The sequence below is a fragment of the Epinephelus moara genome, chromosome 8, assembly GCF_006386435.1.
Source record: "Epinephelus moara isolate mb chromosome 8, YSFRI_EMoa_1.0, whole genome shotgun sequence".
Classification (NCBI taxonomy): Eukaryota; Metazoa; Chordata; class Actinopteri; order Perciformes; family Serranidae; genus Epinephelus; species Epinephelus moara.
The window spans coordinates 328,621-352,014 of NC_065513.1; the positions used below are offsets into that span (position 1 = coordinate 328,621).

Below are 23,394 nucleotides of genomic sequence, written 5' to 3' on the forward strand. Positions count from 1 at the left end.
CCACACAGCTCCTATTGACCTCTTGTTCTTGGGGAAAAAAACACAGACTTCAGACAGCAGAGAAATGCACATCAAAAGATCCTCCATGAGAGCCAGTGTGGAGGATGGTGTGACACTCATTAAGCCAGAATATGACCCGTCAGACTGATAATACAGGGCTTTGTCGGTGCTGATGATGGTGCCAATGAATGAGTGAATGACAGACAGACAGACAGACAGACAGACAGCTAGACAGACTTGTTGACAATAGCTCAACTAAATGGGAGGATTTTATTGTACATATATACATTTATAATGCTGTGAGATGGACAAATTAAATGTTAAATTTAGTTAAGGCAGTAATGGATCAGATCATTTAAAGTAGATGATAAACAGTCTTTAATCTAATAGTGGATGAAAGGTGTTTTCTACGATGCAAAACAATTTTATGCTGCATTTTCTTCTCCTTGCTGGAGAAGAGAATGCAGCAAAAACTGTTTTGACCTTCACAATTATATGTTTTGTTTTTTGCTTGGCATTTCATTTCTTGAGCAAATGTTGAAAGGTGCTAACAATGTCGATCCACAAAACACGAAGTTTGAAGCTAAATTAATATGTTTGTCTAATGATATGAAAAAGCCTTTGGGGAAATGTGCTTTTTAAATCTCAAAAGGCCCACAGGTTGATAAAGATTGGTGGTATGTGAGTGAATATCCATGCCGAACATTGGTGGGGAGTATGCGCTGAGGGTTTCGTCCAGGCTGAGTGGAGCTTTTCTCCACTGAGATTCATAAAATGATCCTCATCTTGTTGCTGAGAGCGAGTAGTCAGTCAGGCAGAAAAGATCCTCTCTAATACTATATACAGCACAATGGCACATATGTAGTATGGCTATTGGGTGATAAAAAGCAAATTCAATGACTTGAGAGGCCCTAAATTCATTTTCATCCCCACTCCCAAGAGAGGGGGAGTAAATCTATCCAGTCTAGTGGCATAGATCTTCATTAATGACTTCTGGCTGTAATGATATCATTTAGATTAGATGATGGGTTGAAAGCTTGGCTATGTATAGCACCTGTTTCAAATGACTGTAAATGTAGATCCTCTGCATCTCTCCATCTGTTCCTATTCTCACCTTCCTGTCACACTCTCTTTCTCTCTCCTTCTTTCACAGCCTTGCCAAGCTTTGCAGAGAATTGCTGTGGGAGTTCCACCTTTGTGGAGGCATACCTGTTCAAGCAAGAGCAAGTGAACTGAGCAAGTTTGATTTCCCAGATGACACCTCATACATGCATCTTCGCCTGTCATCCAATTTCTGCCGCTCCAGAGCCAGGTGTCTGCATGAGGGAGCCTATTTTTCCATTAGAGCACAACAATTTTTAGTTTTTTTTCAGTCATTTACCTTTATACACAAACAAAAATCTTCTACCACAACATGCCAAGCAAAGAGAGAGAACAAATTACTTGCACTAAATGTTTCAGTACTGATGTTGGACTGCAAAAACACCAGGTCTTTCTCAAAAACAGGTTTCACCTACACAACCTACTTAAAATCCAATTTATGAGCTACAAAATGCAAAAGAATCAATTAGGAAAGAATATACACAAACTTAATTGTGGTGCTGGTAAACTTCATCTAGAGTCAGCAAGAGGAAAAGTGAGGCAAAGGTTCCCTAGAGCACTTATAAAAAGGTCTTCTTGTCACTGTTTAATTGGTGGCATCTAACTTGAAGGAAAGGAAAAGGACTCTGTGGGGAGTGAGACACGTTCTGTCAATGACAGTGAGACCTAATTATACTATGGAGTCCCTGCAGCCATGGAGGATGTCAAAGCAGGCAGCACTAACTCAGCAATGGGGAAGACACACCACCCAGCATGGGTGTGTGTGAGCCTGCAGGTGACCTGGAAAGACCTGTTTACCTCATTAAAAATTAATCAAAAGGTAATAAGGGTCCCACTCCCATTCCTTCCCTCCCTCCCAATGTCTGTCCTTCATCCATTATGCAACAGCGAGATGAGACGGTGTGGGTTAAGTCCTCAGGGGGGGTCACTTGGATGGAGAACCATGGTGCCTCCTCCTCCCCAAGCTACTGAGGCCCCTGCCCCTGTAACGCAAATAATAAGACAACACAGTGGTGTGAAGCATAATGTAGGTGATGAACACTGAGGCAGGGAGTCCAAGAAGAAGCAGCCAACAGTGGCAAGCATGTGGCCACAGTAAGTTAAACAAAGAAGGAAACCTATTACCAGGGATTCATAATTCATGACGCAGGGAAAAGATGGACCCCACAATAGTTTTTTTGAGACATGCAGGAACAGTCAAACCAGGTGTTACTGTTTTTGCTTTTCTGCAGTTCTTTGGATATCTATTTGCATCTTTTTTGTCAAAGAAATTGTCTAATCTAAAATGGATTGTAGTTTAGAAGTCAGAGAAACAGGCCTGAGATCTGAGGATCCAACATGATTTCATCCCTACTCATCATGTTTTGACCCTTGGGCAGCCTTTGCAATGAATCGTCATGCAGAGGGTCAGCAGTTAAGTTTTGGCAACAGAACTACTTGGGTTTCCCTTGGTTAGGGAAAAGACATTGACATCTGTCACGTGAATATGTGACTTACGAGTGGTGTGACAAAATAACTCAATGTTGGCTTTCAGTTTCATACAGGACATGAACATTGTTCTCCTGGGTCAAAGTCCAGTGCTTGTTGGACTCATCCACCTCCACATGCCCTTTGTGGACTTTCGCACTACATCTGTTGCTCTTTCAATAATGCAGATGGGTTTACATTGGCATTGACTGAGAGATCAATCAATCAATCTTTATTTAAAGTGTAAAATCAACATGCAACATGTTCCCAATACACTTCACAAATTAGAAAGCAGACATGAAGAAGCAAACAAAGAAAACGTAAAGCAATAACCAACAGCAACAGTTAGAGTCCAATAAAACAAGCAGTCAAAACAAACAAAAACAAACAAGCAAACAACACCAAGCTAGGCAGGAGGATTAACTATAAGCACTTTCAAAAAGAAAAGTTTTAAGCCCACTCTTAAATGTAGAGAGGGTGTTTGCTCACCGGACCCAAACTGGGAGACGGTTCCACAGGACAGGGGCCTGATAATGGAACGCTCTGCCTCCCGTTCTAATTTTAGAAATTCTGGGAAGAACTAGTAGGCCTGCATTTCGAGAGCGGAGTGCTGTAGTGGGTTCATAGGGTGTAATGAGGTTTTTGAGGTATGTTGGTGCCTGACCATTAAGGGCTTTGTAAGTGAGGAGGAGGATTTTGAATTCTATTCTGGATTTGACCGGGAGGCAATGCAAGGAAGCTAGTATTGGAGTAATATGTTTTCTTCTTCTAGTTCTAGTTAGTATACGTGCAGCAGCGTTCTGGATCAACTGAAGGGATTTTACAGATTTGGTAGTGCAGCCTGATAATAAGGAGTTGCAATAATCTAACCTGGAAGTGACAAAAGCATGGACCAATTTTTCTGCATCATTATTGGACAGGATTTGTCTGATTTTTGCAATGTTCTGGAGGTGATAAAATGCAGTTCTTGAGATTAGCTTAATGTGGGAATCAAATGACAGATCCTGATCGAAGAAGACTCCTAGATTCCTCACTGTGGTGCTGGAGACCTGCATAATGCCGTCCAGGGTTGCAACATGACCAGATAAAATATTTCTGTGGTGTTTAGGGCCAAGCACCATAACTTAAGTTTTATCTTCATTTAACAGCAAAAAGTTACCGGTCATCCAGGTCTTAATGTCTGAAAGACTTACTTTAAGTTTATCTAACTGATTACCGGTAGTTTCATCTGGGTTCATGGATAGGTACAACTGGCAATTGTCTGCATAACAGTGGAAATTTATGGAGTGTTTCCTGATGATGTTACCTAATGGACGCATGTATAAGGTGAAGAGTATTGGGCCAAGAACCGAACCTTGGGGATCTCCATGTCTAACTTTAATGTGTATGGAGGAGTTGTTATTAGCGTGTACAAACTGAGATCAATTGGATAGGTAGGATCTGAACCAGGTTAGTGCAGTTCCTTTGATGTTAATTGAATGTAATCTCTGTAGTAGGACCTGATGGTCAATGGTATCAAAAGCAGCGCTGAGGTCTAACAAGACTAGAACAGAAAGAAGACCTTTGTCGGATGCCATTAGAAGGTCATTGGTAACTTTCACTAATGCTGTTTCTGTACTATGATGCGCTCTGAAACCTGATTGGAAATCCTCATATAAACTGTTGTTGTGGAGATAATCACATAGCTAATTGGCCACTACTTTCTCCAGGATCTTTGAGAGAAAAGAAGGATTAGAAATGGGTTTGTAGTTGGCTAAGATATTTGGATCAAGAGAAGGCTTCTTAAGACGAGGTTTTATTACTGCTAATTTAAAGGATTGTGGCACATAACCAGTTAGAAGAGACTGGTTGATCATGTCAAGTACCGAGTTGTTGATTAAGGGGAAAACTTCTTTGAGCAGCCAAGTTGGGATGGGGTCTAGGAGGCAGGTTGATGGTCTAGATGATGAAATGATTGAGGTTAGCTCAGAAAGATCGACTGGAGAAAAACCATCTAAGCACATAGAAAGGTTTACAGCTATTTCAACAGTTCCTGTGTTTGAGGATGAGACATTGCTGGTTGGGGAGAGGATGTGATTTATTTTGTCTCTAGTAGTTATAATTTTATTGTTAAAGAACTCATGAAGTCATTACTACTGAGAGCTATGGGAATAGATGGATCAATGGAATTTTGGCTCTTTGTCAGTCTGGCTACAGTGTTGAAGAGGAACCTAGAGTGTTTTTTTTATTGTCTTCTATTAAGGATGAGTAATAGGCAGCTCTTGCATTGCGCAGGGCCTTCTTATAATTTTTTAGACTTTCTTGCCAGGCTAGGTGAGATTCTTCTGTTTTGGAGGAACGCCATATTCTTTCAACTTTACATGACAGTTGTTTTAATTTGCGGGTTTGGGAGTTGTACCAAGGAGCTGACCTTTTTTGTTTTATTATCTTCTTTTTTATAGGAGTAATGGAGTCCAGCATTATTTGGAGAGAGCTTGTTGCACTGTCGACACGATGGTCAATTTCAGAGGGGCTTAAGCTAGTACACATGTCCCCTTTTGTATTGGGACATGTTGCTGAGTTCAGGGTTGCTGGAATCAACTCCTTAAATTTTGCCACTGTACTGTCAGTCAGACGTCTAGTGAAGACATTTTTATCTAAAGGTGTGTAGTCTAGTAGCAGGAATTCAAAAGTTATTAAAAAGTGATCTGATAAAAGAGGATTATATGGAAAGATAGTTAAGTGATCGACATTAAAACCATATAACAGAATTTTTTTTTTATTTTTATTTTTTTATTTTATATACTTTATTAATCCCCGAGGGGAAATTCAATTTTACACTCTGTTGTCAATTACACACAGGTCCGAACACACACATGCACAAACTGGACCTATACATGCACTAAATGGAGAGATGTCAGAGTGGGCTGCCCATGACAGGCGCTCCGAGCAGTTGGGGGGTTCGGTGCCTTGCTCAGGGGCACCTCGGCAGTGCCCAGGAGGTGAACTGGCACCTCTCCAGCTACCAGTCCACGCTCCACATTTTTGGTCCGGACGGGGACTTGAACAGGCGACCCTCCGGTTCCCAACCCAAGTCCCTATGGACTGAGCTACTGCCGCCCCAATGAGGTCAAGAATGAGGTCAAGAGTGTGATTCAAACAATGTGTGGGTTTATTTACAATCTGGGAAAAGCCAACTGAGTCTAAAAGTCCCATAAATGAAGAACTAAGGCCATCATTCTTAGCATCCACGTGAACATTAAAATCTCCTGCTAAAATGACCTTATCTGTGTTAAGGGCCAGACCTGATAAAAACTCTGAGAATTCAGATAAAAATTCAGTGTATGGACCAGGAGGGCGATATACTATAACAAATAGTGTTGGGTTCATTGTTTTCCAAGTTGGGTGTGAGAGACTGAGAGTAAGGCTTTCAAATGAGTTGTAGTGAAGTTTAGGTTTTGGATTAATTAACAGATTCGAGTTATAAATGGCTCCGACACCACCACCTCTGCGACTCTCTCGGGGGATATGGGTAGGCCTATTACAATGACTAGGCGGAGTGGATTAATTTAAGCAAACATAGTCGTTGGGATGTAGCCAGGTTTCAGTAAGACAGAAAATATCTATGTTATATTCTGATATAAAATCGTTTATTAAGACAGCTTTGGATGATAGGGATCTGATTTTTAAAAGTCCACACTTAGTTCTTCTAGATTGTTGTTTTTCAGGAGCAGCTCTGGATGAAGTCTGGTGACATTTGATGTAGGTAAGGTTTCTTTATTTAACTGATTTGAATCTATTATGGAGATGGCCGGATCTGATTGTAACAATAGGTGGAATAGATGAAACAAGACCAGCAACAGCAGGACCCGCATTGTCAGGTGCAATGCTGAGACAGACAGAGTCAGGATGTTGGTCTGGGTTGTGCTGTGCAACGTGTCAATCATGGTTAAAAGCAATAAAAGTAATATAGTAGTGTTGCAGTTTTCCGGATCCATCACTATTTAGATGCAGCCCATCATAGTTGAAAAGGTCCTGTCTGTTCCAGAAAGAATCAAAATTACTAATGAATCCAGTACCGGTGGCTGTGGTGAAGTTATCTATCCAGTTGTGTAGGGTAAAAAGACGGCTGAAACGCTCAGAGCTATTGGTAATGACAGGGGTGGGACCAGAAAGGACACACCTCCTTCCCAGACTTTCAACAGTGAAGACTAACGATTCAAGTTCATATTGCAGCAGTGTGGATTGCCTAGCCATGACGTCATTACAACCTGAGTGTGAAATTACAGTGTGAACAGAGGTGTGCATGTCAAGGAGGGCTGGGATCAGTTCAACAAAATCAGCAGTTTTTCCTCCAGAGAGACAGTATGTAATGGCACCAGGGAGCCTTAAAGAACGGACTATGGAGTCTCCAACCACTAAAATTTCAGGGTGCTCAGATTCTGGATTGTCGTTATAGACTGCAAGTTTTGAATTGAATTTGTGTCTGACGGTTGGTAAACTGGGAGAGAAATGATGGGCTGTGTGTTCAACCTGATCAGACGCTGGCGGGGGAGTGGGAGAGTGGAGAAGAGTAGTAGTAGAAGAGGGTGGCTGTAAAGATGGAGAAGAGGATGCTGAAGCAGATACCGAGTGGGACTGATTTTGGGGCTGTGAGAAACGGGGCCGTTTGCGTCTTGGGGGGCTGATGAAGAGGATGGCGAGTCCAAGGGCGAGGTGACGCTGACGGGAGAGGAGCGCTTTCGGACCTGGGCCGCACTCTGTGCAGGAGGGGGGGAGACAGGCCCAGAAGGAAGCGCCAGGGGGGAGAAAAAGTTTGAAAGAGGAATATCATCGTCGCCGATGTTAGACGAGTCATAGAGGAGAAGAGATATCTTTTTAGTGCCCTTAACAACAGAAGACCAGGGAGTGGAGTTTAGACCAGGGCCGTCAGAAGTAACCGCTGTTGGATCTGGAGCCAAGGGCCGCTGGTTATCCGCAGGCTCCAGGCACGCCAGCCGGGAGACCAGCACCGACTGCTGCTGGAGGAGGTCCTGGATGAGCTGCTCGATGGACTGGAGTTACGATTTTAGCTCTGCAATCACTGGTGCCGGAGCCATCGGTGGTGCTGAAACAGGGGAAAACGAGAGAGAAGGCCAGCGACGGGTGCAGGAAAATAGGCTAGCAATTGTGCTGAAGTGGCTGCCCAAAAGTGGAGAGCAGAGGAGAGTTTGAGAAACTTACACGCCAGGGCTCCGTGTGGTGCCCGCAGCAGTGAGACAGCAGGTTTCTGCTCGAAGAAATTGCGGATAGGCTTGGTTGGAAAACTTACCACCAAGGGCCAATGACGGGCCCTGTTGCAGATGATCAGCAGATGGTAAGTCAGTATCCACACAGATAATGTTGTTGGAGATGTTGGTGAGAAGACAGGCTTTTCTTCACCCAGAGAATCAGGTCCGCTGACAGGTTTCCTGGCTGTCAGTCTCCACTGACAGGATTTTCCCACGCTGTCAGTGCAGGTCTCGTCGTAAAATGCGTTAAAATCACGGATCGGAAGATGAAAATCTTTCGTCCAGATGAAGAGTACGCTTAAAATAGCCAATGTTTAAAATATTGTTTATAAAAGGCAGTGTAAAACAGGATTAAAAGGCTAGATTTTAAAGAGACGAGCTGACAGACTGCCACACAGATCAGTGCGACTCATAGAGATGCCAAAGGGTGAATTGTGCATTCATATCTGACACCAAGGGTCACTGCCTAAATGGCATTTTTGATGTGCAGGCAGTGAGACCAAGCTGGAAGGTCACTGGGTAGAAGTCAAGAATCATACCATAAATTATTTTTACTTCCTCTTAAAGTGAGATGAGAAAGTCAACATCACTGTCGTGTCTGTACATAGACTAAGTAAAGTTTAGCTTGAAGACCTGAGGAAGGGAAACAGCTTACTTGGCTACAGCTTTGTCAGGTTTTGTACCATCATGAGACCAAACTAGTTAAATCTTGGGTTGCTTAAGTAGGGCCTTTAAACCTAATCTGCACCTGTAAGTATATTAAACTTTTCAGTTTTGGGGGTTTTTGAATCCTAGGTGTTGCACCCTCCAAGAGTGCAGGACATGCTAACAACATGTGCTGGTATAGATTATAGTATCCACAGGCTCAGGAGCACGAAGGTCCTGATCACACAGAAAGTATTTTGCAGGTTGCAAAATGCAAGGCACACTGCACTGCCTTAAAAACCCCCACTAAACACCACTACTAAAAAGAAAAAAAAAAAACACTTGCTGCGCCTTTTTATTGTTGCCAGGCAATCAGCAACCACCCCATCATGTCCTTACAGTAACCTTCCTGGTGTAATTTGTTGGGCACAGGTAAATGGAGATCTGTGTGGGTACGTGAGACCCTAACAAAAAGGGGTTGAACACAGGGAGTACCATCAGCTGGTCCTGGAGCTTCACCTCGATGATAGTATATTTTTGGAAGACTCGGGCAGTTCTGCAACCTGCTGTCTATCACCGGGCCGTATAGGTTTGAATATCCAGCAACTGCTACCACGAGTTTCTCCTCCATTGTTTACCAACTGTAAACTTGTTGTTGTGACCACCACGGAAGGCCTGCCTCTCAAATCATCCAATTGGACAATGGGAAAAAAAGATTATGAAAAAAGAGATGAAGTGGGGTACTTCTTCTTCTTCTTCTTCTTCTTCTTCTTCTCCGGGGTGCTCTGAACTCCTCGAGTTGGCACCTAAAGTGCAGACACAATGCAACAAAAGGCGAGCAAAAAGCTTCATTCTCATTAAAAACAATTATAAAAAGCCACCTCCAGCTGCTAAAAAACTTTCTGTGTGATCAGGGCCTTAGTCTACTTTCTGACTCTGGTACATGAGCTGGTCTTAAGGCTCATGCTCAGGAAGTAACATGCTGATATCAGCAGCAGCTGAGCACAGTCGGATCAAACAGAGAATACCGGTTAGTACTACTGAATGAGCTATCAAGCTACTTCCAGCTACGATAAGCTTTGAGTGGAAAACTTGTGACAGCCAGTCACCATCTGGACTGATTAAAACTGGACTTAGTCACACAGTACTCAGTTGACTTTGTAACACTGGTAGAGGTTCTAATGCTTCCATTTTGATAGCTGGCACTTAGTCTGAGAATATATCAAGTCAAGTAAGCAAGAGACAAAAAAAACTCAAGACAAAGAAACAAGGCTTTGTCCCTTGTACTGGATAAAGTAGACACGATTTGTTCTCTTTTTTTTTTTCAGAACCAACCAAAGCCTGTGCAATTAACTATCTATATCTTGCATACCACACTGCAGCCAGAGATGCTGCAGAAACATACTGGGCAGATGAATAAACTGGAAAAGCATCGAAATGCAGATAAAAATACATATTGTCATTTTTTTAATTTGTATTTTAGTTTGGTTTACAAGATACATGATACATCAAGATACAGTGTAGCACATCCCACCAACTCTTGACCAATGATTTTGAATTTTTATTACACATTCCAAACCAACGTAAGAGCTGCATAAAAAGATATAAAACAACAAATATGTTTGCTAGCTCATACGCTTACCACAGACACAATCATTACACCTGGGGCTAATGTTAATGTAAACAAACAAAGTTATTACAGTTTAAATGAATTCAGGACACAAATTACCTGTCAACACATTTTCCCTCTTCTTTTACTTGCTTTTTCCTCTACTTTAATGGCACTTCTGGTCCATATCTATAAGTCGCCTTCGGGTCCATATCTATAAGTCGCCTTCAAAGTAATAGTCACTATAATCAAAACAGAGAATGCGGCAAATTTAGTGTAAGGCAGGTAAAAATATATAACAAAAGCAACAATTAATTGTCTAACAGAATTTTTTATTTAAAGGACAACATACATACTGGGTTATTTACATACAGCATGTGAAAAAGTTAGCTCTCCAGTCTTAATGATGAGTTAGATTTAACACTGCCTGACTCAAGCTTAGAAAGAGAGCAAATCACTATATTTTTCCTTGAAGGATTAAGGATAACTGACATAAATTACATGCATATGAGATGCTTTGTGGCCAGAAATTGATTGTGTATTCAGTTCTTTGTTCACACTATATGCTAAGGCCAGGGTGTTCTTGTTTTAGGCCATACACATTCATAACTGCTGCACCCACCTATAGAAATGGCCAATACATGTACAAGGTGTCATGAGTTTGTTGTTGGGGTGGCTGTGGCCCAAGGAGGTATAGGGGGTAAATCGGAAGACTGGCAGTTTGACCCCTGGCTCCCCCAGTCCGCATGTCAAAGTGTCCTTGGACAAGATACTGAACCCCAAATTACTCCCAGTGGCTGTTCCATTGGTGTGTAATTGTGTATGAATGTCAAAACTGAGTAGCAGGTGGCACCCTGTATGTTAGCATTGGCCACCAGTGTATGAATGTTTTATTTGAATGACTTTAAGTGAAGTGCTATACAAGTGCAGTCCATTCATCATCTATTTACCAATGCAATCTGACCTGTGGTCCCTAACCTGTTGCTACACTTGACCTACAGCGTGACCTGCTTCAGTCAACCATGCAGATAGTGCACATAGTTTTTCTCTCTGGATCTGTTCGATATACAAGACATTTAATGCTACAGGCTGACATAGACGATAAGCAACTCTTTCAATCCAGATTGATTTTCAGGTCATGTTATGCTATAAACACCAACCCCTTAATTACTCCACTCTTTAAACATTATGCATATTTGTCTTATTATCATAAAATGCCCATTTTATAAACAAACAGAACATGACAAGACAAGAAGACCATTTCCCTATGATTGGCTTTTCACAAAAGATTCTGGGTTTTAGGTTGAATGATAATTTTATTACCCGGAACCTAAGCTTCAGAAGGCCAATATTAAGTGTTTAAATTGTCGAAATGATGAAAGTGCAAGTCCTGTTTAGTGTGAAGAATCTGGTGAAGGAAGGCTCTTCTTCCACTTATTTTAAAAGACAATGTCATAACTCATACAGAAGTTCTCTCTCTCTCTATTATTATTGTGGTGTATTTATCTGCAGAGACTCTGTCTGCCCTCTGTCTGGATTTTTTAATTTCTTCTCATTTTGCTGCGTTTCAGAATGTTCCTGGGCACAGAGTGCAGGTGAGGTTTTGACTTTATAAAAACGTAGCAACGACGTGTCATACTGTAAGCTACATGCATCAATAAGGAAGCTATGAAGACTGTGGACACAGCACCAGCATATCATAAATATAGAGCACAAGACTGAATCTGGGGTTGGCGTTTGCTTTCATTTTCGCTAGTGATACTGTTTACAAACAGTAATCAACAATTCCTGCATAGAATACCTTTAAATTAATAATTAATAATGAAAATCAACTATACTTGTGAAAAAAACAAGTATTTTGATTTGGAAGAGAGATGGTCCCTCATCGTCTAGAACTGACAGCTAGTGTAACCAAGCGAAAATAGCTGTCCCGTCCATTCCCAACTGCACAGAGCAGAATGTGTTTAGTTGCGTGTACTGTTTAGCTGGGAACTTCCCTGGTGAACTGATCCCCTGAGACCTGACCTCGCCCAGAGGCGACAGAGAAGCAATGCCACTCACACCCACCGGGGCACCCAAATGAGCCCAAGATCAGGGTTTCCACACATTTTTATGGACAATATTTCAAACCTTTTCCTTAATTTTTAAGGACCCAAAATATTCTTTTGTTCCTTGCCCCACTTACCAGGCCTTTTCTGAAACATCAATCTCAAACTTCAAACATAATTCAGCTAGTGGGCATACATGAAGGAAAGGACAGAATGCAGGGAGAAAATGAAGAACAAATAATAACAACAAATATAACAAATGCGATGGTGAAGAAAACTTTTGCACACATTGAAACATGGAGCTACATTACGTCAACAGATAACAAAATAAGTTTGCCTTTATGTTACATCATGTCGACACAACACAGCTCTAGCAGACCTAATGACTGAATGACAGAACCAAGAGTGAAGCAGTCAAAATCAGCATGCTTAAGTCAGAATTTGCTAACACAACAATTTCAAATTGCTAAATCAGCATCGTCAATTAGATTATGGTCCCCTTGCCAGAATCTGGCAGAATACATGCATTAAATGGCTTAATTGGATGCTTTTCATTTAAAAACAAGTTTATGAGGGTCATTTGCAATGTGTTTTAAGTAGTCAGGTTGACTCAGGCAAAGTTCTTGTTTGACCATCAAACAGCATCTAACACTCTTGCCTCCACACCTTTCTGATATTCTGATATGTAAATTAGGGGGGCTGAATATTTTTGTAAGTTTCTGATACCAATAATTCAACAAGTTCCCATATCATGCAGCCATTGGCCTTTCTATGTTGCAGGGTTTTCACCCTGCCTTCAAGTGTGGCTGTTAGAAATGCCATTCCACTTCTGCCTTCAGCACTTCATCAAACTGGTTCTTTTCAAGCCTACCCTGGCCTTAAGTAGCATGCCAATGTGCATTCAGCACCTTGAAATGGTGGCCTACATTGCATGTAGATGTAACCACTTTAACTGAGTAATGGAAATGTCCATAAGTCCTGTAAGGTGCTGCTAGTGAAGTAGCCCTCTTCCCATGCATAATCATCTCACATCACATTTACTGTACAAACTGTAAGCTGGGAAAAAATATTTATCTCCTTAACACAATGAGGAAGATGTACATATTTTCTGCTGCTAATACCTCCCATTACTGGAACAAATGTTGGAGGTATATCAACAGCAGAAGCAGCAAACTGCAGGAATCCAGCAATGTAATGAGCTCTCATTAAATAAAGCAGGTCATGCAGTTTGTTTCTGAAATTTATAATTGCATATAGCTATGAGTAGAATGAGCCAATGTTGGCATTGGAGGATGTTGTTTATTAAATAGCGATGATGTGAAGGTGATGAAGGAGATTCCGCTGACACCGTCTTGCTTGTATACAGAAAAGGTTTATTACAAGAAGTACAGCATCAAATCAAGCGCCTAGGATGCCTTTAGGAGATAATGGATAGCTCATTTTAAAACTTCTCATTTTCCATTTACACTTCTGCCTGCCTCATTTCAACATTGAACTTAGGGCTGGGCGATATGGACAAAAATTGATATTCCGGTATTTTCAGGCTGAATGGCAATACACGATATATATCCTGGTATTTTCTACGAAGTGGGCTACATGTTCAGTTGCAAGCTAATCTAAAGTTCCCTGTTATTTTTGCTGCATATGTTTTTCCATAGCAGGGCAGGTAAAAGAAGTTTACCTGTTGGAGGTGAGCTGTTTGCAGAGGTGCAGTAAGAGCTTGTTGTCTGCAGCTCTTCATCACTGTTTCACTTCACTGTTTCTGCTTTTACTCTTCCTCCCTGCCGTATTATTAGAGTTGTCTTAATTGAAGAAAAGCCGCTAATACAGTTTAGCTAATCCTGTAATAAACATATTTTAATTCCTATAAGGTCTTAAAAATAAAAGTCCTCTGTTATTATGTATGTATGTAAAAACCTTTATTGTGAAGCAGCAAAATAAGGAAATGTGGAGTTTTTCGAGCAGCAACTTCATACAACTTCTAATACAGCTGATAGCGAACATGAATCAATAAAATAAAGCAGATATGTGAAGTAAACAGGATGCAGGAGAGAAACTAAACTCCAAACCACAGAGATTCTTTTATAAGCTACTGAGAGCTGAACAGACAGAGACTTTTAAAAACCTTTCTCTCTGTCTACTAGATGCCACCGCTACCCGCTTGACGGCGGGCGGCCCGGCTTTTGGATTTATTCCGGAGAAGGAGTAGGTGTGCAGCTCGACGTGGCACTGGGCATCTAAACTGATAACGGAAACACGTTACACACAAAACACAACAACAAATCGGCACTTGACTGGACGCAGCTAAAAGTGGGAAAAGGCCCACATATTATGTGTGCTACTGTGGTAACTTCATCTATCTCACAGACTGATTTAGCGTAGCTTGTGCAACATATGACCGATGTTGCACTGTAGACCAATGAACAGACATTAAACAGAGGAGGAGCTCTGAGTCTCTCTGAGTGTTGATGGAGAACCTGTGAGTGAGTGAGAGGGGTGGAGCTGTGCGGAGAGTGTGAGAGAGGAGAGATGCACACTGGTGCGCGTTATGTGGCGCAACTTGACCCTATATCCATATAAACCGTATTGTCTAAATCTATATCTTGCTTGAAAATAAATCGGTATATTGTAAAAAATCGATATACCGCCCAGCCCTAATTGAACTAATATCAACTCAGACTATATTTTTTGTAATAATATATAACAGCCTGGATGCCTCCTGAGACTTGGTCCTTATGTATTCTATTTTAAGCTGTGCAGCCCCTGTAAAACACTATGGCAGATCCCATCCGTTGTCTCCGAGCTGAACCTAATCTCATATTCAACATCACACAGGTAGAGACAGATACACAGCTACTGCATATGTCAGACTTTATTGCTTCGTAGTGTAACATGTTGGGAAGTTCAGAGTATTCCTACAAGACCTCAGCCTCAGCTACAGTAATATAGCTTATGCTTTAAATATGATGTGATTTGTGCCTCAAACCATAACAGAAGTGGAAGCCAAAGGATTCAATCTGACAAAAATGATCCAGAGCTTATATTTTATCAGAAGTTGCACTGCGCCCAAAATAATTTTAATTCCTGTATCCTGCTCCCTCAGCATACAAAAACAGAGCTCACACACGTGTACGGGGTCTTTGGTGGCCCCGAAGAACAACGCACTGCAATTTAAATTATAGATTTAAGAGAAATCACAAGTAGAAATAACATCTTTACTAATCAGCAACACTGCATTTAGAAAGAAAACATAGACAAAATGAGCAGCAATTTCATTTATCATTTTACAACACAGCTAACTCATTAAAAATTCAACCCCAGCCACGCATGGTGACAACTCATATGCCATTGCGTGGTTGGCATAAATGCATTGAGTTACCTTGACAAAAGATGGGGCCCCATCCACTCCTATAGAAGTTGTTTACTAGGCACATATGCAGGAAAAGCTTCAGCAGACTTCCTCATTCTTTTGCGTTTTTTGACGAATAGACTGACCTGTGAAATTCCCTGTTGGCTTGCCACGCACATGAAAAATTGTGCAAATAACAATCCATTTTGTCCCGATTTATTATTTTTCTTCAGAAATGTTTTCGTGACTTCACGTAAGATGTTACATCGTAGACACATTAAATTTTCACCAATGAGTTAAAGTTGTGTGCAAATGCTGCTCAATGAATACGATGCCAATTAGGGGTGCTATAACTAACGCCAAAAAACTTTAATTTTGTAAACACTACAAGTCACACCATAAGTCAGAATGACTTGAAATTTGACACACGAGACCATCTCAATGTGCTCTGCAAAAAAGCCATGTAGCTCTATTGAAAAAGAACTGCGACCCATCAGACTACTTTTTGAAGGTTCAAAGGTTTGTGAAATGTTGTGAGAACAACCCCCTTGTGCTGAATGTTGATAAGACAGAAGAGATGGTGTTTGACCCAAGGGCAGTTGGCGAACACATGTCAGTGGTCATCCACAACCAATCCATCGCACAGGTCCCATCATATAAATATCTCAGTGTCTTTGTAGACAACTTTCTAACCTGTAACACACATGTTGATAGTCTCTGTAGCAGATTACAACAACGGCTGCATTTTCTACGTCATCAAAGAGTTCATGGTGTTGATCAAAAATTTGTAATTTGTTATCAGGCAGTCTTAAGAGCCTAATCAGGTACTGTATCACAGCTTGGTTTGGTAACTACCAAACCAAGCTGTGATACAGTACCTGATTAGGCTCTTGGTTTGGTAACTACCAAACCAAGCTGTGATACAGTACCTGATTAGGCTCTTAAGACTGCCTGATAACAAATTACAAATTTGCAGTATGAATTGGAACAGTTTATTTTTAATTACACAGAGGTGTAATTAAAAATAAACTGTTCCAATTCATACTGCAATCCATACTGCATGGAAAACCATTGGTGTCAAAGAGCACATTTCCATGTAGACTATTGTTGAACAGGCTATTCTAAGTCAAGCCAATAAGATCATCAATGACTCATCTCATGTTCTGCATACAGAGTATGGGCTGCTGCCCTCTTGTAGGAGATTTAGAGCGCCTCATTGCAGATTGAACAAATTCTTACCTCTGTTTATAAAGCTTTTAGATGATGGCAGATAAGCCAGAACTGGCATTGGATTTTGATGATTTGTGTTTTTGAAGAGGTATTCTTAGCATTTGATGTTATTTATTTATGTATTTATCTTTTTGTTATTGCTACATTTGGTGTATGATGTTGATTTGTTTATGTACAATATTGTATGTTGTATTTTTATAGCTGCACTATGGGTGTAGAGCTCAAGACAAATTTCCAATAAAGTTAATCTTAATCTTGAGGTTGGCCTGACTAGGTTTTCTGTCTTTTTTTTTTTTTTTTTTTAACACATTTTTGACATCTTCCCCTAAATTGTTGGTGCGGTTTGTACCTAATTTTCTGTGGATCATCAGCTTATCAAAAGCTGTCAGTAGCTGGTTGACTTGGACTTCAAAGGAGGCATGGCTCAGCACATAAATAGGCCTAATCTCACAACAGTTTCTGCAACTAACCAATACAGAGATACGTTGTGGCTAAAGAAGTGCTGACACAGATTTGGATTTGAATAAGCGTCCCTCCCATCATTATTAAACTTGTAAATTATTTTTCATGCAGGTGTAAGAAACTGTCAAAGGTCTTAATCCTTTGCAACTTTCAACTTTTACTTGTCCATGCTACCTTAAACCCCAGAATCACTGCTTGTGGCTATACATTTTATTATGAGGTGTTCAAGGGCTGAAACCTTTTGTGTTTGTGTGAATGTATGAATAGGGGTTCAGGCCCTCGTGGAATGGCACATCAAAGACACATGAAATTTACACCAATGATTGGCAGTTGTGTGCAAATGCTGTTCAACAAATAATGATGCCAATAGGCCAAATTGAAAATTGAAAATTCAGTGTTGGAAAGTTTTCTGTACATCATCAATGGACCAAGCTTATCAAAATATATCAAAAGCTGGTTGAGTTGTCATTGTATTTTGAAGATCTTGACCAATGACTTTTACAGGGGGCGTGGCTCAGTATATAAATAAACCATTAAGCCAATCATCACAAAACTTGTAGGAAATGTAAACATGAGCACTAGCGGCAAACCATCTCAATAGTATATGTCAGAATGGAATTTAGGTTTTTTTTGTTTGTTTAAAAAAAAAAAAACAACACATTTTGGACATTTCCTCCTGAACATTAATATGATGATATTGGACAAAGCTTATCAAACATTATAAAAAGCTTGTTAATATCTCATTGTGTATTAAAAATACTGACCAATGACCTTTAGAGGTGACCTTTAGACCTTATATCATTACGATTGAGCCAATCATCACAAAAACTGCAGGTAATGTCTACATAAGTACTCACAACATACCCTGAAAGTTTCATTCAAATCGACCACAAGGGGTTACCACAAATGCAAAATAAACAAATAAATAAATAAAATAAAATGAAATAGTGAGGAAGGGGGAGGGGGCATAGTATAATACAGACTATAAATCAGAAATGGTTTGTCTACCACGAGTGTAATTTATTTATTTTTAATCGTTAAATAGGGGGTGCCACCTGCACAAGTGCATTGGTCTTTGAAATTTCTCCATAAATGAATGACAGTTTGACCAAATTCGGCAGATATTTTTAACTAAGCCTCTGAAGCATGTCCCCAAAATATTTCTACAATTGACCAGTAGGAAGTGACAGTCTTACCAAAGAAGAGGGTGGCGTGGTAGAGAACTTGACGTGGTTATTTTTATACAGGTGTCGTGAACTGTCAAAGGTCTCAATCCTACCCAGCTTTTAATCGCTGCTTGCATCTAATTTTGTTTATCGTCTTTTTCATCAGAAATGGTTTTTTTTTTTTTTTTTAATTCTAGTGAGACTTTATATCGTAGACACATAAAATGATTGGAATTTGTATTAAGATACAACTTCCAATCATTGGTGAAATTTTCATTGCTCAACAAATATGACATAATCTGCCAGGTGGGGGTCGCTACAGATGAGGCCAGGAAATTCAGTTTTGGAAAGGCCACGTCCCTCATGCCACATGACAAATTAACTTGAAATTTTGATACACTGGTCCAGCTCAATGTGGTCTGAGAAAAGCCTGAAGAACCATTGAGGTGACTGGATTTCCCCAAATTTCTATTTTTTTGAAAAACACATTTTTGACATCTTCTCTTAAACTGTTGGTCCGATTTGTACCACAGAGAATCATCATTGGACCAAGCTTATCAAAAGTTATCAAAAGCTTGGTGATATCTCAGTGCATTTTAAAGATATTGACCAATGAAAATTGGAGGGGTCATGGCTCAACACATAAATAGACCTAACTACATATCTGTTGAGCCAGTCATTACAAACCTTGCAGGAAATGTTCCCATTAGTAATTGCAAAACTGAAGGTTTTATTCAAAACGTGTGCTACGATTGCAAAAAACTGGGTGTGGCATAACACAGTTTTGATTCAATCTCAGAAATTATTTGTCCAATCATTACAAAACTTTCAGGACATGTTTCATAATAATGTTGAATCATGTTTGTAAAATGATTTTTAAAATTGGGGGCACTGCAATGCAGTTCAGAATTTTTTTGAAAAATAGATTTTTTAAAACTTTCTCATAAACTGTAGGTCTGATTTGTAGCAAATTTTCTGTAGATTATTATTGGACAAAGTTCATCATCATAATCACATTGTCAATTTGATTTTTTTTAAGATCACATTCTTGATTTTGGAAAGGTCACACCCCTCACACCATAAGCCAGACTGGCTTGAAATTTTGAGCATTGGATTTTGGGGCAAAGCTCAGCACATAAAAAGACCTACCCCCACAACACTTAGGCCAGTCATCACGGATCTTGCAGGATATGCCTGCATATGTACCTGAGACATAACCTGAAAGTTTAATTCAACCAGTGGCGGCTGCTGGTCTTTCAAGCAGGGGAAGCTCATTTTCGGCCTACATCATAAAATGTGTCCGTTTATTTATACGTAAATTCTACCCTCTGGGGCTGCTGCGCGAGGCTAGTGTGACCGCCTGTGAGTGCTTTGGGATGGTGGAGCAGCTCACAGCAGCACCCACTGCTCGTTGGGGACAGTAACTGCAGAGCGACAGAAGTCAGAGTCTCCAAACACGAGTACAGTCTCCAATAACACCAGAAAAAGATGCTAGATTTGTTGCTAGTCGTTTTTAACAAAGAAAACGTCACTAAGAGGATTGTAAAAGTCTGCAGATCAACTCGGAACAACGGCATGAAACTTGAAAAATGCTCCGGTGGTGGTTTATATTTCAAGATCGCTGATTCGCTCATTTCGCTGTCAATCAAAAAGGGATTCAGCCTCAGACAGATCATTCAATCATCATGCAGAAGCCCAGCGTCCAGGCAAGCTGAGGCCAGCCCACTGCCCCATAGACCCCCACAGACGCTGAGCGTACGATGGGTGGGACAAAACCTAGCATTTATCCAATGACTGTCTAGTTTCGCTGCAGTGGAACAACCCACTCTATGCTTCCCCGTTGAAGTCTTTGGACGCTGAGCTTCGACACTGTTTAATGCACTATGATGCTACGGGAATGAATGAGAAGAAAGTCGCGTCAGTGACCTGTGATAAGTAGCTGATTCTGAACAAAAGTTGAATGCGTTCTAGCGCATATTTTAGTCAATGAAATGTAAACACAACAGTACATATTTGACCACTTATTTTTTGACATTTTAGGGGAAGCTGAGCTTCCCTTGCAGTCTTAGAGCAATCGCCACTGCATTCAACATTACCACTAGGGGGCATTACAAATACAGAAACTGTGGCACGACTCAAGGAGCCTATCCCAGCTTACATTGGGTGAGTGGCAGGGTACACCCTAGACAGTTTGCATAAAATTATTTTGAAACTGCTCTAAACAAGTGCATTGGTCTGTCTCAAAATTTGGCCATGGGTGTTTGTCTAAACCTCACCAAACTTGGTAGACTGGGTTCCCATACATTTTCACGGACAAAATTGTAAAACTTTCCCATGACTTTTTAAGGACCCTATTTGCCCATAGTTGTAATTTCAGATTTTTTAGTGATTCAAATTTTTACTGATTTTTACTTTAAACAGACATTCTACACCCAAAAATATGACTTATAAAACAACAGACAAAAACAGAAAGACAGTCTGTTACAACAACAAAAATATTTCACAGATGCACCCATATGTACTTCAATGTCATGAGCCCTTAATAAATAGGAAGAAGTTATCCCAGACGTCAGGAAATTTCCCTGATTTTTTTTTTTTATAAAAAAACCATGGAAGCATGTCCCCAAAATGACCCATGACCCTCAGCGCAGGTGTCCCACAGGACTGTGTCCTCTCACCCTGGCTCTTCTCCCTGCACACAAATTACTTCACATCCCACCACAGCTCAGTCTCTGTTCTAAATGATGACACAACCATAATTGGATCCATAACCAAAAATAACGATGATAACAACAATATCGGAAGCAGATAGCCCAAGCTGCCACTGGGGGACTCAATAACAACTTCCAGCTTAACACATCAAAAATGGCAAGACTTATCAGAAGAATCCAGAAACATCACTGACTCTTCCACATTTCTTGGAACCCACATTGGCAACAATGAGAAACTTCAGAGTTAAACCACATCTCCTCCTTCATCATCATAAACATACTCACCTCATCCATGACAGTTTGTTAAGGCAGCATAGGCCATCACATGCACAAAAGACCGCAGTGCATAGTTAACAAGTCTTTCAAAATTATTGGCTAGCCCCTCCCAGTCTTTTATCAAGACTGCACAATTAAAAAAGAGACAAAAATAATCTCAGACCTGTCTCACCCTGCCCACCACCTCTTCCGACCCATGCCCTCTAGGAGGTGCAATAGATCACTGCCCACCACATCATCCTGTTTCAAACACAACTTTTTCCCCACTGCAAGTAGGACTCTGAACACCTCCCACCAACACTGACAGCCGTACTGCACAAAACTTCATACCAGTTGTGCATAGTGTGTATAATTTTGTCTTTTGTTGTCGTATTACTAATGTGATGTGATGTCAGTTTTGTCTATGTTTGATATAAATGACACTGCTATGCATTGAGCTTACCCACCATTGGCTGTACTGAAAGCAAATTCCACCGACTTTGGCCAGGTGGTCCTTAATAAATGATTGATTTATTGATTGATTGTTTGACTGAAATGTTTTTGCACTTGATCAGAAGGAGTGAATGGCATTGTCAAGGAAGAGTGTGGCCCATGTCAGCAGTGCTAGAGAATTGTGTCTATGGGAGCTACTGGGGGAATGAATAAGAACGAACTAATCAAATGCAAGTTTACGACAACTAGCACAAACAAACAATCAAAATCAAAATCATAGTCACCACGGCAAGCATCTATGGATTTACAAAATATTGTAGCTGTAAGCCAAAATGACTGTAGCACTGGCTACAGTTGAATATTGTAAAGCAGAGCCAGCTAACATTACTATGAAAACAGGAACACCAAACTTCTACAAGCTAGCAGTTCAGAATCAGAATCAGAATCAGAATCAGAAATACTTTATTGATCCCCGAGGGGAAATTATTTATGTTACAGGTGCTCCTTGCAAGAGAGGAAAGATACGTGAAAATATAAGAAATTTAAACAGTAGTATTAACAAATATATAGTTAAATAAACAGGAATTATTAACAAACATAAACGTAAATAAATATATATATATACATATATATATTGTAAACTGAACAAGATTGTTTACACAAACAGAATATATACAGTCAGGGTGAATGGGGTTATTGCACAAGAAAACCAAGAAAACAAGCAGGAGCGACTGCAACAGGCTGCACACGAGTTGCCTGCAAACTGTAGTTAGCCAGAAGCACGCAGCGCAAGACAGAATCACTCAATCAATCACTCAATCAATCAATCAATCAATCAATCAATCTCAATCTCAATCAATCAATCAATCAATCAATCAATCAATCAGTCAATTAATCAATCAACAGGCTATGCAAATTTACATGATAAATGCATGCCTCGGCTCCTCAACTGGATCTTGGCTTAAATCCACAGGACCACCAGGCTTCTTGCCACCAGTGACAGTAATGGCAGTGGAAGCGAACTCATACATAATTTTTTTGTTATCGTTTAAATCCGAGTGACGTGACACTGTGCTGATGTGCTGACGTATGGCGGTAAGTGTGTTGTGTCATTTCTGGTGTTTCTGTGATAGCGTCTCTGTGCTCAGAGCCGGCCCAAGGCATAAGCGAACTAAGCACCTGCTTAGGGCCCCGTGACCACTAGGGGGCCCCAAGAGCAATTAACTTCAAAAAATAAAAATAAAAATAATTATAATTTATTATTTTTTTCCATGTGTGAGTGATGATGATTCATATATTATCAAATGTACGTTCTTGTGATGATGATTCATATATTATCAAATGTACGTTCTTGTACAAAAAGACAATATTATGTTTCCTACTGTCTCTCTGCCCTAGACTAAATGTCAGAGCTCTGCTAGTAACGTGTGCATCCAGCCGTGCAGTGCGCACTGCGCATCCACGGAGCTAGGAGCAGGTGGCTAATAATGTCGCTGAAAAGGACATACATAGGAGAAAAGACAACAAGATAAAGGTATGTTTGCATGTCTTGGTAATGTAACGTTTGGTGTCACGGAGATTTTGAAAAGTTTCCTCAAATTAGGAAAGTCCCTAGTTATTGTTGATATTTTGTTCCAACTATGTTAGCC

At 40.4% G+C, this 23,394-nt stretch overlaps 1 protein-coding gene across 4 annotated transcripts in view; it reads right to left on the reverse strand.

The window, feature by feature from the left end:
- Positions 1-23,394, reverse strand: part of tncb (tenascin Cb) — a 366,665-nt gene that overhangs the window by 223,645 nt on the left and 119,626 nt on the right. For all 4 annotated transcript variants that reach the window (XM_050050298.1, XM_050050299.1, XM_050050301.1 and 1 more), the window contains one exon: positions 10,192-10,313. The gene's annotated coding sequence lies outside the window, so the exon portion shown is untranslated. The remainder of the gene's footprint in view (positions 1-10,191; positions 10,314-23,394) is intronic.